The 24,570-nt window shown below is 38.5% G+C and overlaps 7 long non-coding RNA genes across 7 annotated transcripts; 3 read left to right on the forward strand and 4 right to left on the reverse strand.

Annotated features, from left to right (window-relative positions):
• The first annotated feature begins 444 nt into the window (after positions 1-444).
• On the forward strand, positions 445-9,544 carry LOC309707856. Its single transcript, XR_014277089.1, has 6 exons — positions 445-729; positions 1,101-1,186; positions 3,886-3,983; positions 4,545-4,651; positions 8,072-8,140; positions 8,277-9,544. It is a non-coding gene; the product is annotated as an uncharacterized lncRNA (long non-coding RNA).
• LOC309707866 lies at positions 4,580-10,245 on the reverse strand. Its single transcript, XR_014277103.1, has 5 exons — positions 10,227-10,245; positions 5,212-5,332; positions 5,028-5,100; positions 4,817-4,864; positions 4,580-4,680 (listed from the first exon to the last, which is right to left on the reverse strand). It is a non-coding gene; the product is annotated as an uncharacterized lncRNA (long non-coding RNA).
• On the forward strand, positions 9,926-15,594 carry LOC309707859. Its single transcript, XR_014277091.1, has 4 exons — positions 9,926-10,027; positions 10,589-10,695; positions 14,122-14,190; positions 14,327-15,594. It is a non-coding gene; the product is annotated as an uncharacterized lncRNA (long non-coding RNA).
• Positions 10,872-16,295, reverse strand: LOC309707875. The gene is made up of 4 exons (XR_014277111.1): positions 16,277-16,295; positions 11,256-11,376; positions 11,072-11,144; positions 10,872-10,908 (listed from the first exon to the last, which is right to left on the reverse strand). It is a non-coding gene; the product is annotated as an uncharacterized lncRNA (long non-coding RNA).
• LOC309707857 lies at positions 15,976-21,641 on the forward strand. The gene is made up of 4 exons (XR_014277090.1): positions 15,976-16,077; positions 16,639-16,745; positions 20,169-20,237; positions 20,374-21,641. It is a non-coding gene; the product is annotated as an uncharacterized lncRNA (long non-coding RNA).
• LOC309707874 lies at positions 16,922-22,342 on the reverse strand. The gene is made up of 4 exons (XR_014277110.1): positions 22,324-22,342; positions 17,306-17,426; positions 17,122-17,194; positions 16,922-16,958 (listed from the first exon to the last, which is right to left on the reverse strand). It is a non-coding gene; the product is annotated as an uncharacterized lncRNA (long non-coding RNA).
• A 413-nt stretch (positions 22,343-22,755) lies between these two features.
• Positions 22,756-23,396, reverse strand: LOC309707869. Its single transcript, XR_014277106.1, has 4 exons — positions 23,353-23,396; positions 23,169-23,241; positions 22,958-23,005; positions 22,756-22,821 (listed from the first exon to the last, which is right to left on the reverse strand). It is a non-coding gene; the product is annotated as an uncharacterized lncRNA (long non-coding RNA).
• Between the last annotated feature and the right edge of the window lie 1,174 nt (positions 23,397-24,570).

The following is a 24,570-nucleotide window of genomic DNA, read 5'->3' on the forward strand; positions in this document are numbered from 1 at the left end:
ATCCGCGCTCTTATCATCTCTCCGCGCAACGCGCTGTGCTTTCGCCGGGGTGTTTCTCGGCCACCTTTTACAAGACTTTATCGTCCGTGCTTGCACGTGTGCTCTCTGTCAAACTCATGTCTCTCTCTCTCTCTCTCTCCCTCCCTCCCTCGGCGGGGGATCCGCATCCCCCGGCCCCGCCCGACCTCCTCCATCCCTCCCTCCCTCCGCGGGGGACCGGCATCCCCCAGCCCCGCCCTCCCTTCCCATCCCGTCCCATCCCCTGGGGGGGGGGGGGATCTCGCGACCCCGACCTCCTCCCTCCATCCCTCCCTCCCTCTGTGGGGGACCCGCATCCCCCGACCTTGCCGCTCTCCCCCTGGCGGGTGCATCAGGGTTAAGAAGATTTCAGCTCTTTTTGAGGAAAATGGTCTGGATATGAAGCATGTCTGTGTACTTGTGACCAATGGCGTGTCCAGCGGGGTGGCCTGGGGGGGCACAGGCCACCCCCCAAACCAGACTGGCCACCCCAGGTGCCACCCCAAAGGCAAAACAATAAAATTCAATCAAATATCAAATGTCCGATTATGTTTTCACGGTGACGCTCAGATATCCGAGTGTAAGTGAATGCAGCATCGCTTCTGCGCTATGCGCATCACGTTAGCAAAGGTAGGAGACCCAAGCGCGAAAGATGGCACTGCAGGAAACAATTTTTCGGTGAAAGAAAATGAGGACAGAATAAATGTCCCGGTAAGTAATATCAAGTTTGTTGAGTTTAGTAAACTTCGGTGAAATTAGAATACCAAGGAAAAAAATAACACTTAAAGAATTATTGCAGCTGTGGAATATTTCAGACAGTATGCTACTGAGGGCAGCTAACATAAGAGTTATGAGTTATAAGATATAATCTAAGTCGTAACATTGCTGTATGGAGCTGCAGATTTGGTTGCAGGTTAACATAGCTGGACTGGCCATCGGGCATACCGGGCATATCCCCAGTGACTTATTTTTTATTTTTTTGTAACGGCATGAACAATGAGACGTGGTGGATTGGCCAGATGCAGGTCGATGTGTAGAAATAACTCCGTTGTTTGGTGGTGGCTATGACGGAGCTTCCACAGAGGCAACAGGTGGATGAGGGAAGGGGAGGCAGGAGGAGAGACCCGAAGCAGCCAGCAGTCCGAGTGTCAGGTGAACTGAACTTCAGGTAAGAAGTTATGACCTGCAGTCTATCTGGGTCAGATATAAACCAAGTTTAGGTGGAGTTTATTTTCATGTTGCTGACTTTTTACTGTCAGTTGCAATAACTCATACTGCGTTCTAGCCAGTTTGACGGAGTTTTTATACAGCTGGGTGGGTGCTATGATGTTACTGATAGTGAACTTTATTTTATTCATAAGGTTAGTAGAGTTGCCAACGGCTCCTTAAAAAAATGGAATGGTCCCTCATTCAGAGAAAATATTACACGTTTCGTATTGAGCTGAGAAGAGACGCAGTTTGTCCCGGACTTTAGCTAGAATGGAAAAAAGACACAAAGCTGGATTTATTCTGTCTTTATGCTGCACAGCTGCCTCTTCTCTCATTCTCTCCCCCTCCCTCTCCTGTTGCTACTTCAATCATGAAACTGATCAATGATCAGCTGATCGGCTTTTCTCTCTTGTTTATCGCCCACTTTGCGCCAGAAAGAGGAAACCAGCAGATATTGCGCTAAACAACAGCAGCACGTTTAAGCTTGATCAGCTGTTGTTAGAATGTATTTAATATTAATTTCTAGTATCAGCTGATGTTTGCTGGAGCCACAGCTGTAAAGCTGCTGGTCATGATGTCTGTTTAGATATGTGGTGAGAGGGAAACATGAAGATGAAACCAGGAGATGTCCTTACTGAACCATCAGAGCTGAACAGGTGATGGAGAAACAGGTTTACCTTTTAGGTGACATGAATGAGTTGAAGGGAAGTTATGAACTGTTTCTGAGAGACAAATAACACCAGGATCCTTTTTTATGTAGCTGACAGCTGGTAACTGTGCAGGGGCGGGTCTAGCAAAGTTTTGCCAGGGGGCCAGGTAGGGCATTAACAGGGAGAGGTGGGGCACAAAGAAATACTTTTCTTTCTTATTCTCATTTAAAATACCTAGTTTTTATTAAATAATTATCTAAATCTTACAACCAAAGTTTTTATCTGACGTAAAATGTATAGAAATCATACATATACCAACAAGACTGTACATCACTGTCACAACAGGGTTTGTTTTCAGTCAAAGTCTTTATGGCTTTACTACCTGGTGGGTCGGTCTGTAGTAAAAATGCCCAATTTTTTTGTCCCAGTCCAGCCCTGCAGGTTAATACTGGCAGTGTCACCATGCCAGCTGACTGTATTTTATCATCAGCCAGTGTTGTTCTTTATCAATATTACCAAAGTTTACCATAAGGCAGCATAGAAAGTATTTACTTGCTTTCAGGTTTCATTCAAATGTTAGTCTTTTCAGTTGTTTCCCCACTTTTTTCCTGTTTCAAAATCAAACACCAGTTTGTGAGAAGATTATCTTCTTTTTTTAACAGGCAGATAAAGTTTTGCATTGGCATTGGCTAATTTGTCAATTGTTTGTTACAAATGTTCGTATTTTAATTTTCAAAAATGTTTTTGCCCAAAACATATGTGCACTATATGTCAGTAAAAATACTATGCAAATATTGCTGTCCTTGAATGCTGAGTAAACACTGACAAAGCACTGATTGTATCTCTTGTACTTTATCAACGCAGTATCTAAAAACTTTGCACCGTAGTGGTTAAAATCTCATTCTAATAAGAGTTAAAAGTGCATTTGGTTATTAGGTTTATAGGATTATTGAATTATGGTTAAGGGTTGGTAGAATTTTTTTTTTAAACATTATCTGCCAATTAAATCTGCCACCCTTCTCCAAATCTGTGCCCCTACCTGGCCCCCCCAACAAAAATTTTCTAGACACGCCACTGCTTGTGACGGATGGGGCTCCATCCGTGGCAGGAAAAGTGAGTGATCAGCAAAACATTTATTTTAATTTGAAAGGGAATTATCAAAATGTGTTTTTTTTTTTATTATTATTTCAAATGTGCAAAAAATTAATTTAGTTGTAGCTCCCTTTTTTTTAATGGACCTTTTGGTGTGCATTTGTGAGAGGTCACCAGATTTACAGAGGAAAAAGGAATTTTAAAAAAAGTACTTGTTTTTAAATACAGTTGTGTGGGTTTGAAATTGATCATGATCTGCTGCTTACTGGCTGCAAAAAAATATCTGGCCCAGATAAATTCCTCGGTTTGAAAATCTGGCCCAACTAACATCTTAGTTGAATAGCCATGCAATAGGGCCTTCACACTGTCAGTGCTCAGGCCCTAAAAAAAGGATGTCAGACTGGGTGTTGTCTGCTAACTGCTTAAGCCGCTAAATCTCCTGATTTGTAATAATAGACTTGACTTGACTTTTGACTTTCTGATCACTGTTGCGTTTAGTAGCTGCCAAATAAAGTTCATCAGTGAAAATCAGTTAGACTCAAAATGTGTTGGGGGATTTTTGTTTGTTTTTCACAAACACCATTGTATTGTATGGTTAGGCACAAGTTTTTGTACACAGATTCTGCCATTTTTTCTCTGTACACAATCACAGGGAATTTTAAATCAAACAATTGAGATACTATTGCAGAATTGCAGACGTTCACCTTTAATGTGGGTGGGTCTTTACAAAAATATGACATCAACTGTTTAAGTATTACAAACATTTTTATCTTTAGTGCCCAATTTTGAGCAGCTCAGTACTAATTGGATAACCTGACATCATTTTATATACAAACATCATTTTTTTTATGCTTTGACTGAAATACTTAAGTCTATACACCATGAACATCACAAATACTGTGTCTCCTCCCTTCAGATGTTCTTCTTGGCATTTACTACAGAGCCTTCGGTTGCTGCTTCTCTTTGGTTCTCTTTATCTTCAGTTTTGTCTTTAATAGCTGCTGTATTGCTTTGGTAAGTGGACTGATTCTTATATAGTGCATTTCTACTCTCCCTGCTTTATACAACATGCCACATTCACCCATATTAACTTTCCTAGCTAACATTCACACACGTTCATACTCCAATGGATGCATCAGAGTAACTTGGGGTTACTAACTTGAGACAAGTATTGTGCATGCAGACTGGGGAAGCCAGGGATTCAACCACTAACCTTCCTAATCAGTAGATGATCTGTGCTACCTCCTAAGCTCCAGCCACCCCTTTTTCAATGTGTTTTTGCACCGTGGCGCATTAATCAGCTGAGCAAGAGTAGAGAGTAAGACATTTTGCATTGAAAATGGTCTGCTTTCTGAAAATAAGTCAGAATTTCAAAAGATTTTTGTTTTTCTGTTAAGCCACAACACTGACCTATGAATCGTGCAAGCTTTTTTAAACTCTCTATAAGACCAAGTCATTCAAAAATAAGTGGAGATTTTCAATAATCTGTGTGAATAAATTATGAAAAACAATGATGCCGTTCAACATGGGTTTTTATTCATTGTTGGTTCATTTTCAATTCATTCTTTGTAACAGTAATAGCTGTTGGTGAAGGAGCAGCTTATCGTATAGCGGCAAGAATCGCTGCAAGGAGCGCTGGATTCTGCAGAAGTGTTGGATTCTGTAGAAGAGCTGTTATCAGGGTAAGATAACTTGTGTTAGTCCCAGTAGTCTGCAAGAAAATAAGTAATAAATATTATTACATGGGATAATGCATTCTCTGTTGAATGGCTTTCTTTGGATATGATAATATTGGAGAGTCCAGTGTGTCTAATGTTCAAACATAGAAAGACAAACATGACACTCACCCCCTCCCTAGATGAAGAACGTGCATCACGCTCGTGTGCTGAGTCAATCTGTTTAAAAAAAACAAAAAATACATGCAAATGTGTTGTTTGGATATAACAGTACAGGAACACTGATACAGTCTCTGGTGACACGATTCCACACACAGTACAAGATATAGTTATACATTATATATTAAAACATTAATTTAGTCTTCAGTCATATTACACTTACAGGATTTGCCAGAGCAAGGCTCAGCAGGCATCCAAGCAGAAACACAACCTTGATCATGGTTTCAGTGATTCACCTGTTAACAATAATTTTGATGAGATGTGGTCAAAACCATCAGCCAAATCACCATTCCACCAACATTACATTGAAAACACAGAAGCAATAAAGGATTGATGAGAAATGTTACCGTCAGGTCTTCACAACTTCAGCAGACTGTCTCAGAGATGTGGATGATTGTGGTAATGCTGTACTGACAGTGGAGCTTTTTATACACAGTTGCAAGAGATGATTTAATCTCATTTGCATAACTGTTGGGAAATTATAATGCTTAGTAAACATCCTCATCTTAATATAAGAGGAAACACAATTAGGCAATATTTAAGGACACACCTGATTAAACCCTTTTGCTACAGCACAATTAAATAGCAACAAGCTGCTGACTTTTATCCTGTCAACCAATCAAAAGATTATATGGCAACATGTGATATTTGGTTGTTTAGAAACCCCTGAAAACGTTGGAGGTGACGACAGTCGGAGAGAGAGAGAGAGAGAGAGAGAGAGAGAGAGAACAATAGCGAGCGGTTTCCAATAAACCAGGACCTGCTCTTGATGTTCTTTAATTGATTTTTGTCTTCTTATCTATTAAATAAAGTTAATGTACCTTTGTTCTATAACAGCAAGTCATTAAGAAAAAACTGGGTGTTGTTTGTCAACTGCTTAAGCTGCGAAATCTCCTGATTTGTAATAATAGCGAGGTATTTCCATCTGTTTACCAGTTTGTAGACACTATAGGGTGGACACCTACAGTGGTAATATGCATTACTTTCTAGTTATATGAAGAAGTGTTTCTCAAACTTTTGGAGCCATGGCCAATATTTCACATTAGAAAAATCACACAGCACACAACCAAACAAAATGTTGCAAAAAGCATATTGATAATTTTCCCTTGAGAATCCGTGGTGGAAATGATTCAGTGTGTCCCCAGCAGAGATGGGCAGTAACGCGTTACTGTAATCTGATTACTTTTTTCAAGTAACGAGTAAAGTAAGGGATTACTATTGCAAAAACGGTAATTAGATTACCGTTACTTTCCCGTAGGAACGCTGCGTTACTGCGTTACTAAAACCGTGATTTTTTGCGAGAATGTCTCACGACAGTGACGTAAGCCAGTGCGCCTTTAGTGACAACAGCTGTGTGCAGATCAACAATGGACCATATATCGATTGTGGGAGAGAGTATGAGCATGCAGCGTTTAAAACGTGGAAGTACTGACCTTACTTTGAGTTTGATTCCATAAAAAGTGACAAAAACATTAGCGTCCGTTGTGCGTGGGAAGAAAACTTCTTTTTACAGCGAAAAAACCCCCTAAACTTCCAAGCAAGCACCGAGTGCGCAACGAGGTAATGGGAAATTCACAGAGAAACTCGCGGATTCTTCAACTGACCGCAGCACACCTGCACCAGGGTAAACCTCTGCCTATGCCACTCCTGCTTTACAGGTGAAAATAGAGCAAAAGGACCGCTGAGTCTTTGACTTTATTTATTTTCTGCTGTGTTTTACTTGCATCTATTTGAAAGACTGAGTGTAAACACAAAAAATATTTTATTTTATGTGCTGGAATGTGCAGAAAATAGGTTTAAATGTTAAACTAATTTATTCAAGTCAGAGAATGTTGCATATAATTAAATTTTTGCTTGATGCATAAAGTTTAAAGATTAAAACTAATAAAACAAGTAAAAAAAAGAGACTTTTCCATTTGATTACATTTTGTATGATGGATTATGCAGAAAAAGTAGAATTGGGCTGAAAGATCTATCGCTTTATCGCCTCTTCAGGTTGTAAATCGTGTTTTTAAAAAGGAACTAAGTAACTAAGTAATTAATTACTTTTGAAAATAAGTAATCAGTAAAGTAACGGGATTACTTTTTTGGGGAAGTAATCAGTAATTAGTTACTGATTACTTTTTTCAAGTAACTTGACCAACACTGGTCCCCAGTATACCTTTTTTGCCTCGTTCTGACCACTAGTCATGTTATGGCCTTCATCTTGGTCAGAATTTTCTCCAGAACCCAGATCAGATTGACTACTCTTTCTTTTCAAATATTCATCTATTGCTATTACGCCCTGCGTGGTCTCACAGCATGACTATTATGTAATTTCTTCTTCCTGTCCTTCTGTTTTACTGGGAGTTGGCAACCTATTTAATTACTGCCCTCTAGTGGAAGAGAAAGTAATTGTTCTGCCTGTTACTCATGCCCATTGCTTAGAGTACTAATCAGGTGGAACCAGATGATCTTCCAGGGCACACCTAATCATTTCTCCAGTGGCTGGCAAACACTGATATTGTCACGGAAAACGGGGTGAGCCGTGTGGAGGCATAAATGAGGACCCAAGAGCAGGCATTCGCTGAGATGCGAACGAGGTTTATTGCAACATAAAACACAAGGAGAAAATGGCAAAACGGAACTAAAGATAAACTACACTGGGAGAAACTAAACTACAAAACAGCAGAGCAGAACATGGAGGAAGGTGGGCGAAGGCACATGAAGGTTGACAGCAGGGCAAACACACAGTAGATACACAGACGGACCAGCAAACAGCACACAAGTAGACACAACTTAAATACACACTGAAGAACACAGGGCGATTACACACATGTGGGAAACACAGCTGGACCTGATGAGCGTGATGAGACGAGGGGGAAGCAAAACTAAATACAATGACGTAAGACATGGACCTTCAAAGTAAAACAGGAAACAGTTCAGAAAGACGACGGCGTGACACTGAACTAAAGCTACACTAAACACGAAGGCACAAAACACAAACCCTAAGAACAAACCCTAAACCAGAATAAACTGAAACATAGAATTATAATATTCAAAACACGATAACTAAACAATCAGAACATAAATAATATCACAGATAAATACCAAAATACAACAAACTGAAAATGCTGGGTCAAATGACCCAGGACCGTGACAGATATAAAGATTAATGTTTACATTGAAGTATTGGACAAATCTGTTGACCTGTATTATTTCATCCAGAACATCCCGAACACCACTACAACAACCTCCTTCTCTCTGAGACAGTCTGCTGCAGCCTTACAACTTAAGGTAATTAAATCTTTACTCTCAGCATTTCTTGTGTAAGGATTGTGAAAGATAATTGTTTTGTTTTTTAATTGATGTATTTGTCATTTTGCTATCTTATTGTCTTTAATGTCTTTGTTTGTTTGTTTTTTATCAACAGGTATAATAACTGAAACCATGCTGAAGGCATTTCTGTTTGGATGCTTCCTGCACTGAACATTCAGAATCTCACTACAACAACCTCCTTCTCTCTGAGACTGTCACAGTCCTGAGTTGGTGACCCAGTGTTCTGTATCTCTTTAATTTGTGTTTCTTGATTATTTGTTATTCATGGTTTTCACTGTTAGTGTTTTGGTTTCTGTCCTAGTATTTCTAGCTCCCTAGTTCAGTAGTATTTCTTGAGTTCTAGTTCTTAGGTTTTGGTATTTGGCTTCCCTGTGTCCTGTGTTGTCTACTCGGTGCCCTCCCATCCCACGTTTCACGTTCCTATGTTCTCTGTCTCCCCGGTCTCTTTGTTAAGTTTACTATCTTGTGTTCAGTCGCTATGTTTCCTGTTTTACTTTGAAGGTCCGTGTCTTATGTCATTGTATTCAGTTTTCCTTCCTCCCTGTCTCGTCATGTTCATTAGGTTGAGCCATGTCTCCCTCCTGTGTTACCTCTGCATGACGTCCCTGTATTGCCTCAGCGTTCTCTCCATCAGCTTTCCTGTGTTTCCTGGTTCCTCATCCCCTGGTTCTGGTCAATCCTCAGGTTATATGTTTATGGTTAGTTTTCCCTAGTTTAGGTTTTGTTAGTTTTCTCTGTTCCACCTGTTTGCAGTATTGATCATCCATAAATAAAGGCTCGCTTTCTGTTCAAAACATTCTCCCGCATCCATGTCTGCATTTGGGTCCCCATTCTTCTAAAATCCCACACATCTGCCTCTGCAGCTGTGACAGAGACAGTCTGCTGCAGCTGTACAAATAACATTTTTACTCTCAGTATTTTTTGTGCACGGATTGTGAAGGATAATTTTTATTTGCTTGGATGAATCTGTCGTTTTAGTTCATCTTATTGTATCTTAACTTTTTCTCAACTTATCTATTCATCTTATTGAACATCACTTTCTGTAAAATGTTCTGTAAAATGGATATTTTTCTCTCTAGAGATGACCAACAAACAACATCTCCCTGCAGCAGCTTCTCTCTGCCTTCCTACAAGCACTTGCTACAACTACTACAACAGCTGCATCCATTATAACTCCCTGAAATCATAAAGGAAACTAAAAAACCAAAGAGTGGTTTTAAGCCAGCATTGCATTTATGACGCCAGGACAATGTTGCTTGTTTTGCTTTACTTTTTCTCTTTTCTAAATTGAATCTTGACTTTTGACTTTCTGATCACTGTTGTGTTTAGTAGCTGCCAAATAAAGTTCATCAGTGAAAATCAGTTAAACTCAAAATGTATTTTTTTTGTTTGTTTGTTTTTCACAAACACCATTGTATTGTATGGTTAGGCACAAGTTTTTGTACACAGATTCTGCCATTTTTTCTCTGTACACAATCACAGGGAATTTTAAATCAAACAATTGAGATACTATTGCAGAATTGCAGACGTTCACCTTTAATGTGGGTGGGTCTTTACAAAAATATGACATCAACTGTTTAAGTATTACAAACATTTTTATCTTTAGTGCCCAATTTTGAGCAGCTCAGTACTAATTGGATAACCTGACATCATTTTATATACAAACATCATTTTTTTTAATGCTTTGACTGAAATACTTAAGTCTATACACCATGAACATCACAAATACTGTGTCTCCTCCCTTCAGATGTTCTTCTTGGCATTTACTACAGAGCCTTCGGTTGCTGCTTCTCTTTGGTTCTCTTTATCTTCAGTTTTGTCTTTAATAGCTGCTGTATTGCTTTGGTAAGTGGACTGATTCTTATATAGTGCATTTCTACTCTCCCTGCTTTATACAACATGCCACATTCACCCATATTAACTTTCCTAGCTAACATTCACACACGTTCATACTCCAATGGATGCATCAGAGTAACTTGGGGTTACTAACTTGAGACAAGTATTGTGCATGCAGACTGGGGAAGCCAGGGATTCAACCACTAACCTTCCTAATCAGTAGATGATCTGTGCTACCTCCTAAGCTCCAGCCACCCCTTTTTCAATGTGTTTTTGCACCGTGGCGCATTAATCAGCTGAGCAAGAGTAGAGAGTAAGACATTTTGCATTGAAAATGGTCTGCTTTCTGAAAATAAGTCAGAATTTCAAAAGATTTTTGTTTTTCTGTTAAGCCACAACACTGACCTATGAATCGTGCAAGCTTTTTTAAACTCTCTATAAGACCAAGTCATTCAAAAATAAGTGGAGATTTTCAATAATCTGTGTGAATAAATTATGAAAAACAATGATGCCGTTCAACATGGGTTTTTATTCATTGTTGGTTCATTTTCAATTCATTCTTTGTAACAGTAATAGCTGTTGGTGAAGGAGCAGCTTATCGTATAGCGGCAAGAATCGCTGCAAGGAGCGCTGGATTCTGCAGAAGTGTTGGATTCTGTAGAAGAGCTGTTATCAGGGTAAGATAACGTGTGTTAGTCCCAGTAGTCTGCAAGAAAATAAGTAATAAATATTATTACATGGGATAATGCATTCTCTGTTGAATGGCTTTCTTTGGATATGATAATATTGGAGAGTCCAGTGTGTCTAATGTTCAAACATAGAAAGACAAACATGACACTCACCCCCTCCCTAGATGAAGAACGTGCATCACGCTCGTGTGCTGAGTCAATCTGTTTAAAAAAAACAAAAAATACATGCAAATGTGTTGTTTGGATATAACAGTACAGGAACACTGATACAGTCTCTGGTGACACGATTCCACACACAGTACAAGATATAGTTATACATTTTATATTAAAACATTAATTTAGTCTTCAGTCATATTACACTTACAGGATTTGCCAGAGCAAGGCTCAGCAGGCATCCAAGCAGAAACACAACCTTGATCATGGTTTCAGTGATTCACCTGTTAACAATAATTTTGATGAGATGTGGTCAAAACCATCAGCCAAATCACCATTCCACCAACATTACATTGAAAACACAGAAGCAATAAAGGATTGATGAGAAATGTTACCGTCAGGTCTTCACAACTTCAGCAGACTGTCTCAGAGATGTGGATGATTGTGGTAATGCTGTACTGACAGTGGAGCTTTTTATACACAGTTGCAAGAGATGATTTAATCTCATTTGCATAACTGTTGGGAAATTATAATGCTTAGTAAACATCCTCATCTTAATATAAGAGGAAACACAATTAGGCAATATTTAAGGACACACCTGATTAAACCCTTTTGCTACAGCACAATTAAATAGCAACAAGCTGCTGACTTTTATCCTGTCAACCAATCAAAAGATTATATGGCAACATGTGATATTTGGTTGTTTAGAAACCCCTGAAAACGTTGGAGGTGACGACAGTCGGAGAGAGAGAGAGAGAGAGAGAGAGAGAGAGAGAGAGAGAACAATAGCGAGCGGTTTCCAATAAACCAGGACCTGCTCTTGATGTTCTTTAATTGATTTTTGTCTTCTTATCTATTAAATAAAGTTAATGTACCTTTGTTCTATAACAGCAAGTCATTAAGAAAAAACTGGGTGTTGTTTGTCAACTGCTTAAGCTGCGAAATCTCCTGATTTGTAATAATAGCGAGGTATTTCCATCTGTTTACCAGTTTGTAGACACTATAGGGTGGACACCTACAGTGGTAATATGCATTACTTTCTAGTTATATGAAGAAGTGTTTCTCAAACTTTTGGAGCCATGGCCAATATTTCACATTAGAAAAATCACACAGCACACAACCAAACAAAATGTTGCAAAAAGCATATTGATAATTTTCCCTTGAGAATCCGTGGTGGAAATGATTCAGTGTGTCCCCAGCAGAGATGGGCAGTAACGCGTTACTGTAATCTGATTACTTTTTTCAAGTAACGAGTAAAGTAAGGGATTACTATTGCAAAAACGGTAATTAGATTACCGTTACTTTCCCGTAGGAACGCTGCGTTACTGCGTTACTAAAACCGTGATTTTTTGCGAGAATGTCTCACGACAGTGACGTAAGCCAGTGCGCCTTTAGTGACAACAGCTGTGTGCAGATCAACAATGGACCATATATCGATTGTGGGAGAGAGTATGAGCATGCAGCGTTTAAAACGTGGAAGTACTGACCTTACTTTGAGTTTGATTCCATAAAAAGTGACAAAAACATTAGCGTCCGTTGTGCGTGGGAAGAAAACTTCTTTTTACAGCGAAAAAACCCCCTAAACTTCCAAGCAAGCACCGAGTGCGCAACGAGGTAATGGGAAATTCACAGAGAAACTCGCGGATTCTTCAACTGACCGCAGCACACCTGCACCAGGGTAAACCTCTGCCTATGCCACTCCTGCTTTACAGGTGAAAATAGAGCAAAAGGACCGCTGAGTCTTTGACTTTATTTATTTTCTGCTGTGTTTTACTTGCATCTATTTGAAAGACTGAGTGTAAACACAAAAAATATTTTATTTTATGTGCTGGAATGTGCAGAAAATAGGTTTAAATGTTAAACTAATTTATTCAAGTCAGAGAATGTTGCATATAATTAAATTTTTGCTTGATGCATAAAGTTTAAAGATTAAAACTAATAAAACAAGTAAAAAAAAGAGACTTTTCCATTTGATTACATTTTGTATGATGGATTATGCAGAAAAAGTAGAATTGGGCTGAAAGATCTATCGCTTTATCGCCTCTTCAGGTTGTAAATCGTCTTTTTAAAAAGGAACTAAGTAACTAAGTAATTAATTACTTTTGAAAATAAGTAATCAGTAAAGTAACGGGATTACTTTTTTGGGGAAGTAATCAGTAATTAGTTACTGATTACTTTTTTCAAGTAACTTGACCAACACTGGTCCCCAGTATACCTTTTTTGCCTCGTTCTGACCACTAGTCATGTTATGGCCTTCATCTTGGTCAGAATTTTCTCCAGAACCCAGATCAGATTGACTACTCTTTCTTTTCAAATATTCATCTATTGCTATTACGCCCTGCGTGGTCTCACAGCATGACTATTATGTAATTTCTTCTTCCTGTCCTTCTGTTTTACTGGGAGTTGGCAACCTATTTAATTACTGCCCTCTAGTGGAAGAGAAAGTAATTGTTCTGCCTGTTACTCATGCCCATTGCTTAGAGTACTAATCAGGTGGAACCAGATGATCTTCCAGGGCACACCTAATCATTTCTCCAGTGGCTGGCAAACACTGATATTGTCACGGAAAACGGGGTGAGCCGTGTGGAGGCATAAATGAGGACCCAAGAGCAGGCATTCGCTGAGATGCGAACGAGGTTTATTGCAACATAAAACACAAGGAGAAAATGGCAAAACGGAACTAAAGATAAACTACACTGGGAGAAACTAAACTACAAAACAGCAGAGCAGAACATGGAGGAAGGTGGGCGAAGGCACATGAAGGTTGACAGCAGGGCAAACACACAGTAGATACACAGACGGACCAGCAAACAGCACACAAGTAGACACAACTTAAATACACACTGAAGAACACAGGGCGATTACACACATGTGGGAAACACAGCTGGACCTGATGAGCGTGATGAGACGAGGGGGAAGCAAAACTAAATACAATGACGTAAGACATGGACCTTCAAAGTAAAACAGGAAACAGTTCAGAAAGACGACGGCGTGACACTGAACTAAAGCTACACTAAACACGAAGGCACAAAACACAAACCCTAAGAACAAACCCTAAACCAGAATAAACTGAAACATAGAATTATAATATTCAAAACACGATAACTAAACAATCAGAACATAAATAATATCACAGATAAATACCAAAATACAACAAACTGAAAATGCTGGGTCAAATGACCCAGGACCGTGACAGATATAAAGATTAATGTTTACATTGAAGTATTGGACAAATCTGTTGACCTGTATTATTTCATCCAGAACATCCCGAACACCACTACAACAACCTCCTTCTCTCTGAGACAGTCTGCTGCAGCCTTACAACTTAAGGTAATTAAATCTTTACTCTCAGCATTTCTTGTGTAAGGATTGTGAAAGATAATTGTTTTGTTTTTTAATTGATGTATTTGTCATTTTGCTATCTTATTGTCTTTAATGTCTTTGTTTGTTTGTTTTTTATCAACAGGTATAATAACTGAAACCATGCTGAAGGCATTTCTGTTTGGATGCTTCCTGCACTGAACATTCAGAATCTCACTACAACAACCTCCTTCTCTCTGAGACTGTCACAGTCCTGAGTTGGTGACCCAGTGTTCTGTATCTCTTTAATTTGTGTTTCTTGATTATTTGTTATTCATGGTTTTCACTGTTAGTGTTTTGGTTTCTGTCCTAGTATTTCTAGCTCCCTAGTTCAGTAGTATTTCTTGAGTTCTAGTTCTTAGGTTTTGGTATTTGGCTTCCCTGTGTCCTGTGTTGTCTACTCGGTGCCCTCCCATCCCACGTTTCACGTTCCTATGTTCTCTGTCTCCCCGGTCTCTTTGTTAAGTTTACTATCTTGTGTTCAGTCGCTATGTTTCCTGTTTTACTTTGAAGGTCCGTGTCTTATGTCATTGTATTCAGTTTTCCTTCCTCCCTGTCTCGTCATGTTCATTAGGTTGAGCCATGTCTCCCTCCTGTGTTACCTCTGCATGACGTCCCTGTATTGCCTCAGCGTTCTCTCCATCAGCTTTCCTGTGTTTCCTGGTTCCTCATCCCCTGGTTCTGGTCAATCCTCAGGTTATATGTTTATGGTTAGTTTTCCCTAGTTTAGGTTTTGTTAGTTTTCTCTGTTCCACCTGTTTGCAGTATTGATCATCCATAAATAAAGGCTCGCTTTCTGTTCAAAACATTCTCCCGCATCCATGTCTGCATTTGGGTCCCCATTCTTCTAAAATCCCACACATCTGCCTCTGCAGCTGTGACAGAGACAGTCTGCTGCAGCTGTACAAATAACATTTTTACTCTCAGTATTTTTTGTGCACGGATTGTGAAGGATAATTTTTATTTGCTTGGATGAATCTGTCGTTTTAGTTCATCTTATTGTATCTTAACTTTTTCTCAACTTATCTATTCATCTTATTGAACATCACTTTCTGTAAAATGTTCTGTAAAATGGATATTTTTCTCTCTAGAGATGACCAACAAACAACATCTCCCTGCAGCAGCTTCTCTCTGCCTTCCTACAAGCACTTGCTACAACTACTACAACAGCTGCATCCATTATAACTCCCTGAAATCATAAAGGAAACTAAAAAACCAAAGAGTGGTTTTAAGCCAGCATTGCATTTATGACGCCAGGACAATGTTGCTTGTTTTGCTTTACTTTTTCTCTTTTCTAAATTGAATCTTGACTTTTGACTTTCTGATCACTGTTGTGTTTAGTAGCTGCCAAATAAAGTTCATCAGTGAAAATCAGTTAAACTCAAAATGTATTTTTTTTTGTTTGTTTGTTTTTCACAAACACCATTGTATTGTATGGTTAGGCACAAGTTTTTGTACACAGATTCTGCCATTTTTTCTCTGTACACAATCACAGGGAATTTTAAATCAAACAATTGAGATACTATTGCAGAATTGCAGACGTTCACCTTTAATGTGGGTGGGTCTTTACAAAAATATGACATCAACTGTTTAAGTATTACAAACATTTTTATCTTTAGTGCCCAATTTTGAGCAGCTCAGTACTAATTGGATAACCTGACATCATTTTATATACAAACATCATTTTTTTAATGCTTTGACTGAAATACTTAAGTCTATACACCATGAACATCACAAATACTGTGTCTCCTCCCTTCAGATGTTCTTCTTGGCATTTACTACAGAGCCTTCGGTTGCTGCTTCTCTTTGGTTCTCTTTATCTTCAGTTTTGTCTTTAATAGCTGCTGTATTGCTTTGGTAAGTGGACTGATTCTTATATAGTGCATTTCTACTCTCCCTGCTTTATACAACATGCCACATTCACCCATATTAACTTTCCTAGCTAACATTCACACACGTTCATACTCCAATGGATGCATCAGAGTAACTTGGGGTTACTAACTTGAGACAAGTATTGTGCATGCAGACTGGGGAAGCCAGGGATTCAACCACTAACCTTCCTAATCAGTAGATGATCTGTGCTACCTCCTAAGCTCCAGCCACCCCTTTTTCAATGTGTTTTTGCACCGTGGCGCATTAATCAGCTGAGCAAGAGTAGAGAGTAAGACATTTTGCATTGAAAATGGTCTGCTTTCTGAAAATAAGTCAGAATTTCAAAAGATTTTTGTTTTTCTGTTAAGCCACAACACTGACCTATGAATCGTGCAAGCTTTTTTAAACTCTCTATAAGACCAAGTCATTCAAAAATAAGTGGAGATTTTCAATAATCTGTGTGAATAAATTATGAAAAACAATGATGCCGTTCAACATGGGTTTTTATTCATTGTTGGTTCATTTTCAATTCATTCTTTGTAACAGTAATAGCTGTTGGTGAAGGAGCAGCTTATCGTATAGCGGCAAGAATCGCTGCAAGGAGCGCTGGATTCTGCAGAAGTGTTGGATTCTGTAGAAGAGCTGTTATCAGGGTAAGATAACGTGTGTTAGTCCCAGTAGTCTGCAAGAAAATAAGTAATAAATATTATTACATGGGATAATGCATTCTCTGTTGAATGGCTTTCTTTGGATATGATAATATTGGAGAGTCCAGTGTGTCTAATGTTCAAACATAGAAAGACAAACATGACACTCACCCCCTCCCTAGATGAAGAACGTGCATCACGCTCGTGTGCTGAGTCAATCTGTTTAAAAAAAACAAAAAATACATGCAAATGTGTTGTTTGGATATAACAGTACAGGAACACTGATACAGTCTCTGGTGACACGATTCCACACACAGTACAAGATATAGTTATACATTATATATTAAAACATTAATTTAGTCTTCAGTCATATTACACTTACAGGATTTGCCAGAGCAAGGCTCAGCAGGCATCCAAGCAGAAACACAACCTTGATCATGGTTTCAGTGATTCACCTGTTAACAATAATTTTGATGAGATGTGGTCAAAACCATCAGCCAAATCACCATTCCACCAACATTACATTGAAAACACAGAAGCAATAAAGGATTGATGAGAAATGTTACCGTCAGGTCTTCACAACTTCAGCAGACTGTCTCAGAGATGTGGATGATTGTGGTAATGCTGTACTGACAGTGGAGCTTTTTATACACAGTTGCAAGAGATGATTTAATCTCATTTGCATAACTGTTGGGAAATTATAATTCTTAGTAAACATCCTCATCTTAATATAAGAGGAAACACAATTAGGCAATATTTAAGGACACACCTGATTAAACCCTTTTGCTACAGCACAATTAAATAGCAACAAGCTGCTGACTTTTATCCTGTCAACCAATCAAAAGATTATATGGCAACATGTGATATTTGGTTGTTTAGAAACCCCTGAAAACGTTGGAGGTGACGACAGTCGGAGAGAGAGAGAGAGAGAGAGAGAGAGAGAGAGAGAGAACAATAGCGAGCGGTTTCCATAAACCAGGACCTGCTCTTGATGTTCTTTAATTGATTTTTGTCTTCTTATCTATTAAATAAAGTTAATGTACCTTTGTTCTATAACAGCAAGTCATTAAGAAAAAACTGGGTGTTGTTTGTCAACTGCTTAAGCTGCGAAATCTCCTGATTTGTAATAATAGCGAGGTATTTCCATCTGTTTACCAGTTTGTAGACACTATAGGGTGGACACCTACAGTGGTAATATGCATTACTTTCTAGTTATATGAAGAAGTGTTTCTCAAACTTTTGGAGCCATGGCCAATATTTCACATTAGAAAAATCACACAGCACACAACCAAACAAAATGTTGCAAAAAGCATATTGATAATTTTCCCTTGAGAATCCGTGGTGGAAATGATTCAGTGTGTCCCCAGCAGAGATGGGCAGTAACGCGTTACTGTAATCTGATTACTTTTTTCAAGTAACGAGTAAAGTAAGGGATTACTATTGCAAAAACGGTAATTAGATTACCGTTACTTTCCCGTAGGAACGCTGCGTTACTGCGTTACTAAAACCGTGATTTTTTGCGAGAATGTCTCACGACAGTGACGTAAGCCAGTGCGCCTTTAGTGACAACAGCTGTGTGCAGATCAACAATGGACCATATATCGATTGTGGGAGAGAGTATGAGCATGCAGCGTTTAAAACGTGGAAGTACTGACCTTACTTTGAGTTTGATTCCATAAAAAGTGACAAAAACATTAGCATCCGTTGTGCGTGGGAAGAAAACTTCTTTTTACAGCGAAAAAACCCCCTAAACTTCCAAGCAAGCACCGAGTGCGCAACGATGTAATGGGAAATTCACAGAGAAACTCGCGGATTCTTCAACTGACCGCAGCACACCTGCACCAGGGTAAACCTCTGCCTATGCCACTCCTGCTTTACAGGTGAAAATAGAGCAAAAGGACCGCTGAGTCTTTGACTTTATTTATTTTCTGCTGTGTTTTACTTGCATCTATTTGAAAGACTGAGTGTAAACACAAAAAATATTTTATTTTATGTGCTGGAATGTGCAGAAAATAGGTTTAAATGTTAAACTAATTTATTCAAGTCAGAGAATGTTGCATATAATTAAATTTTTGCTTGATGCATAAAGTTTAAAGATTAAAACTAATAAAACAAGTAAAAAAAAGAGACTTTTCCATTTGATTACATTTTGTATGATGGATTATGCAGAAAAAGTAGAATTGGGCTGAAAGATCTATCGCTTTATCGCCTCTTCAGGTTGTAAATCGTGTTTTTAAAAAGGAACTAAGTAACTAAGTAATTAATTACTTTTGAAAATAAGTAATCAGTAAAGTAACGGGATTACTTTTTTGGGGAAGTAATCAGTAATTAGTTACTGATTACTTTTTTCAAGTAACTTGACCAACACTGGTCCCCAGTATACCTTTTTTGCCTCGTTCTGACCACTAGTCATGTTATGGCCTTCATCTTGGTCAGAATTTTCTCCAGAACCCAGATCAGATTGACTACTCTTTCTTTTCAAATATTCATCTATTGCTATTACGCCCTGCGTGGTCTCACAGCATGACTATTATGTAATTTCTTCTTCCTGTCCTTCTGTTTTACTGGGAGTTGGCAACCTATTTAATTACTGCCCTCTAGTGGAAGAGAAAGTAATTGTTCTGCCTGTTACTCATGCCCATTGCTTAGAGTACTAATCAGGTGGAACCAGATGATCTTCCAGGGCACACCTAATCATTTCTCCAGTGGCTGGCAAACACTGATATTGTCACGGAAAACGGGGTGAGCCGTGTGGAGGCATAAATGAGGACCCAAGAGCAGGCATTCGCTGAGATGCGAACGAGGTTTATTGCAACATAAAACACAAGGAGAAAATGGCAAAACGGAACTAAAGATAAACTACACTGGGAGAAACTAAACTACAAAACAGCAGAGCAGAACATGGAGGAAGGTGGGCGAAGGCACATGAAGGTTGACAGCAGGGCAAACACACAGTAGATACACAGACGGACCAGCAAACAGCACACAAGTAGACACAACTTAAATACACACTGAAGAACACAGGGCGATTACACACATGTGGGAAACACAGCTGGACCTGATGAGCGTGATGAGACGAGGGGGAAGCAAAACTAAATACAATGACGTAAGACATGGACCTTCAAAGTAAAACAGGAAACAGTTCAGAAAGACGACGGCGTGACACTGAACTAAAGCTACACTAAACACGAAGGCACAAAACACAAACCCTAAGAACAAACCCTAAACCAGAATAAACTGAAACATAGAATTATAATATTCAAAACACGATAACTAAACAATCAGAACATAAATAATATCACAGATAAATACCAAAATACAACAAACTGAAAATGCTGGGTCAAATGACCCAGGACCGTGACAGATATAAAGATTAATGTTTACATTGAAGTATTGGACAAATCTGTTGACCTGTATTATTTCATCCAGAACATCCCGAACACCACTACAACAACCTCCTTCTCTCTGAGACAGTCTGCTGCAGCCTTACAACTTAAGGTAATTAAATCTTTACTCTCAGCATTTCTTGTGTAAGGATTGTGAAAGATAATTGTTTTGTTTTTTAATTGATGTATTTGTCATTTTGCTATCTTATTGTCTTTAATGTCTTTGTTTGTTTGTTTTTTATCAACAGGTATAATAACTGAAACCATGCTGAAGGCATTTCTGTTTGGATGCTTCCTGCACTGAACATTCAGAATCTCACTACAACAACCTCCTTCTCTCTGAGACTGTCACAGTCCTGAGTTGGTGACCCAGTGTTCTGTATCTCTTTAATTTGTGTTTCTTGATTATTTGTTATTCATGGTTTTCACTGTTAGTGTTTTGGTTTCTGTCCTAGTATTTCTAGCTCCCTAGTTCAGTAGTATTTCTTGAGTTCTAGTTCTTAGGTTTTGGTATTTGGCTTCCCTGTGTCCTGTGTTGTCTACTCGGTGCCCTCCCATCCCACGTTTCACGTTCCTATGTTCTCTGTCTCCCCGGTCTCTTTGTTAAGTTTACTATCTTGTGTTCAGTCGCTATGTTTCCTGTTTTACTTTGAAGGTCCGTGTCTTATGTCATTGTATTCAGTTTTCCTTCCTCCCTGTCTCGTCATGTTCATTAGGTTGAGCCATGTCTCCCTCCTGTGTTACCTCTGCATGACGTCCCTGTATTGCCTCAGCGTTCTCTCCATCAGCTTTCCTGTGTTTCCTGGTTCCTCATCCCCTGGTTCTGGTCAATCCTCAGGTTATATGTTTATGGTTAGTTTTCCCTAGTTTAGGTTTTGTTAGTTTTCTCTGTTCCACCTGTTTGCAGTATTGATCATCCATAAATAAAGGCTCGCTTTCTGTTCAAAACATTCTCCCGCATCCATGTCTGCATTTGGGTCCCCATTCTTCTAAAATCCCACACATCTGCCTCTGCAGCTGTGACAGAGACAGTCTGCTGCAGCTGTACAAATAACATTTTTACTCTCAGTATTTTTTGTGCACGGATTGTGAAGGATAATTTTTATTTGCTTGGATGAATCTGTCGTTTTAGTTCATCTTATTGTATCTTAACTTTTTCTCAACTTATCTATTCATCTTATTGAACATCACTTTCTGTAAAATGTTCTGTAAAATGGATATTTTTCTCTCTAGAGATGACCAACAAACAACATCTCCCTGCAGCAGCTTCTCTCTGCCTTCCTACAAGCACTTGCTACAACTACTACAACAGCTGCATCCATTATAACTCCCTGAAATCATAAAGGAAACTAAAAAACCAAAGAGTGGTTTTAAGCCAGCATTGCATTTATGACGCCAGGACAATGTTGCTTGTTTTGCTTTACTTTTTCTCTTTTCTAAATTGAATCTTGACTTTTGACTTTCTGATCACTGTTGTGTTTAGTAGCTGCCAAATAAAGTTCATCAGTGAAAATCAGTTAAACTCAAAATGTATTTTTTTTGTTTGTTTGTTTTTCACAAACACCATTGTATTGTATGGTTAGGCACAAGTTTTTGTACACAGATTCTGCCATTTTTTCTCTGTACACAATCACAGGGAATTTTAAATCAAACAATTGAGATACTATTGCAGAATTGCAGACGTTCACCTTTAATGTGGGTGGGTCTTTACAAAAATATGACATCAACTGTTTAAGTATTACAAACATTTTTATCTTTAGTGCCCAATTTTGAGCAGCTCAGTACTAATTGGATAACCTGACATCATTTTATATACAAACATCATTTTTTTTAATGCTTTGACTGAAATACTTAAGTCTATACACCATGAACATCACAAATACTGTGTCTCCTCCCTTCAGATGTTCTTCTTGGCATTTACTACAGAGCCTTCGGTTGCTGCTTCTCTTTGGTTCTCTTTATCTTCAGTTTTGTCTTTAATAGCTGCTGTATTGCTTTGGTAAGTGGACTGATTCTTATATAGTGCATTTCTACTCTCCCTGCTTTATACAACATGCCACATTCACCCATATTAACTTTCCTAGCTAACATTCACACACGTTCATACTCCAATGGATGCATCAGAGTAACTTGGGGTTACTAACTTGAGACAAGTATTGTGCATGCAGACTGGGGAAGCCAGGGATTCAACCACTAACCTTCCTAATCAGTAGATGATCTGTGCTACCTCCTAAGCTCCAGCCACCCCTTTTTCAATGTGTTTTTGCACCGTGGCGCATTAATCAGCTGAGCAAGAGTAGAGAGTAAGACATTTTGCATTGAAAATGGTCTGCTTTCTGAAAATAAGTCAGAATTTCAAAAGATTTTTGTTTTTCTGTTAAGCCACAACACTGACCTATGAATCGTGCAAGCTTTTTTAAACTCTCTATAAGACCAAGTCATTCAAAAATAAGTGGAGATTTTCAATAATCTGTGTGAATAAATTATGAAAAACAATGATGCCGTTCAACATGGGTTTTTATTCATTGTTGGTTCATTTTCAATTCATTCTTTGTAACAGTAATAGCTGTTGGTGAAGGAGCAGCTTATCGTATAGCGGCAAGAATCGCTGCAAGGAGCGCTGGATTCTGCAGAAGTGTTGGATTCTGTAGAAGAGCTGTTATCAGGGTAAGATAACGTGTGTTAGTCCCAGTAGTCTGCAAGAAAATAAGTAATAAATATTATTACATGGGATAATGCATTCTCTGTTGAATGGCTTTCTTTGGATATGATAATATTGGAGAGTCCAGTGTGTCTAATGTTCAAACATAGAAAGACAAACATGACACTCACCCCCTCCCTAGATGAAGAACGTGCATCACGCTCGTGTGCTGAGTCAATCTGTTTAAAAAAAACAAAAAATACATGCAAATGTGTTGTTTGGATATAACAGTACAGGAACACTGATACAGTCTCTGGTGACACGATTCCACACACAGTACAAGATATAGTTATACATTATATATTAAAACATTAATTTAGTCTTCAGTCATATTACACTTACAGGATTTGCCAGAGCAAGGCTCAGCAGGCATCCAAGCAGAAACACAACCTTGATCATGGTTTCAGTGATTCACCTGTTAACAATAATTTTGATGAGATGTGGTCAAAACCATCAGCCAAATCACCATTCCACCAACATTACATTGAAAACACAGAAGCAATAAAGGATTGATGAGAAATGTTACCGTCAGGTCTTCACAACTTCAGCAGACTGTCTCAGAGATGTGGATGATTGTGGTAATGCTGTACTGACAGTGGAGCTTTTTATACACAGTTGCAAGAGATGATTTAATCTCATTTGCGTAACTGTTGGGAAATTATAATTCTTAGTAAACATCCTCATCTTAATATAAGAGGAAACACAATTAGGCAATAATCAGGGACACACCTGAATTACACCTAATTCTTAGTAGGTATGATTTCTGTCAGAAATTATATGCCATGGTTGGTTTTGTCTAACATTCAATTGTGAAACTGTGGTGTACATTGTCCTTACTTGATATCAATTTTGGTCTGAGATACTTAAAACTAAAGGGTTAAGTACCAGTCTTCCAGTCAGCATTCAGTGATATTTTCTTTTGTCCTAGAGGTCTTGAATGTGAAGAAATGTTGTATTTTATAGAATAATACTGGGGATTTGTGGTCTGTTGTGTATGCAAGAGCTAATCTTGTTTCTGAACCACAGTGATATGAGATTTGCATGGTATGTATTCACATACAAAACTAAAATGTTTTTGTGAATGTTCCTTACGTACAATTACGTACAATTGTCTACACATAAAAATATATGAAGAATGGTCACTATGTCCTCTCTATCTTTATATCTATATAATAAATCTTTGTGTATTACCACTGCAGTTTCAATTAAAAGAATTTTTAAAAATGCAAGTGAGCATGACCATTTCTATTTATCTTCTAACATCCAGGGATCCTCATGATGTGTTTCACAGTGTCTAACAAGCTTTGTAAAGTATCTTGATGCATGCTCAATCATCCTGGTAAGGAAGTTGAAAAACTGAATCTGTCCATCTTGATGTGGCGTTTAGAGTAGGAGAGCGCAGTGTTTAGAGAAAATGCTTCTCAGCTGTTCCGATGCTCGTAACACCTAAGCAATCACTAAGGACTTTCACTTGAAAAAAAGTAGTTGTCCTACTCTCCTGTCTTGCCTTGGGCATTCTTTAATCAAATTACTGGAGTTTGAGGACATGAACTGATAACTTTCTCCTTCAGGATTTTATGGTAGAGAGAAAAGAAGTCACTACCACTGTCACAGTTTTACCACTGTCACTGTTTTAGTTTTGCACCAAAGGGACTGGCCTAATGCCTCAAACCTCTCAAAAAGGTCAACTTTTGTCTCATCAGTCCAAAGAAGATTTTACCAAAAGTTAGACGCAATAAGTCCG

This window comes from Aulonocara stuartgranti (genome assembly GCF_965226115.1).
Source record: "Aulonocara stuartgranti genome assembly, chromosome: 6".
Taxonomy (NCBI): Eukaryota; Metazoa; Chordata; class Actinopteri; order Cichliformes; family Cichlidae; genus Aulonocara; species Aulonocara stuartgranti.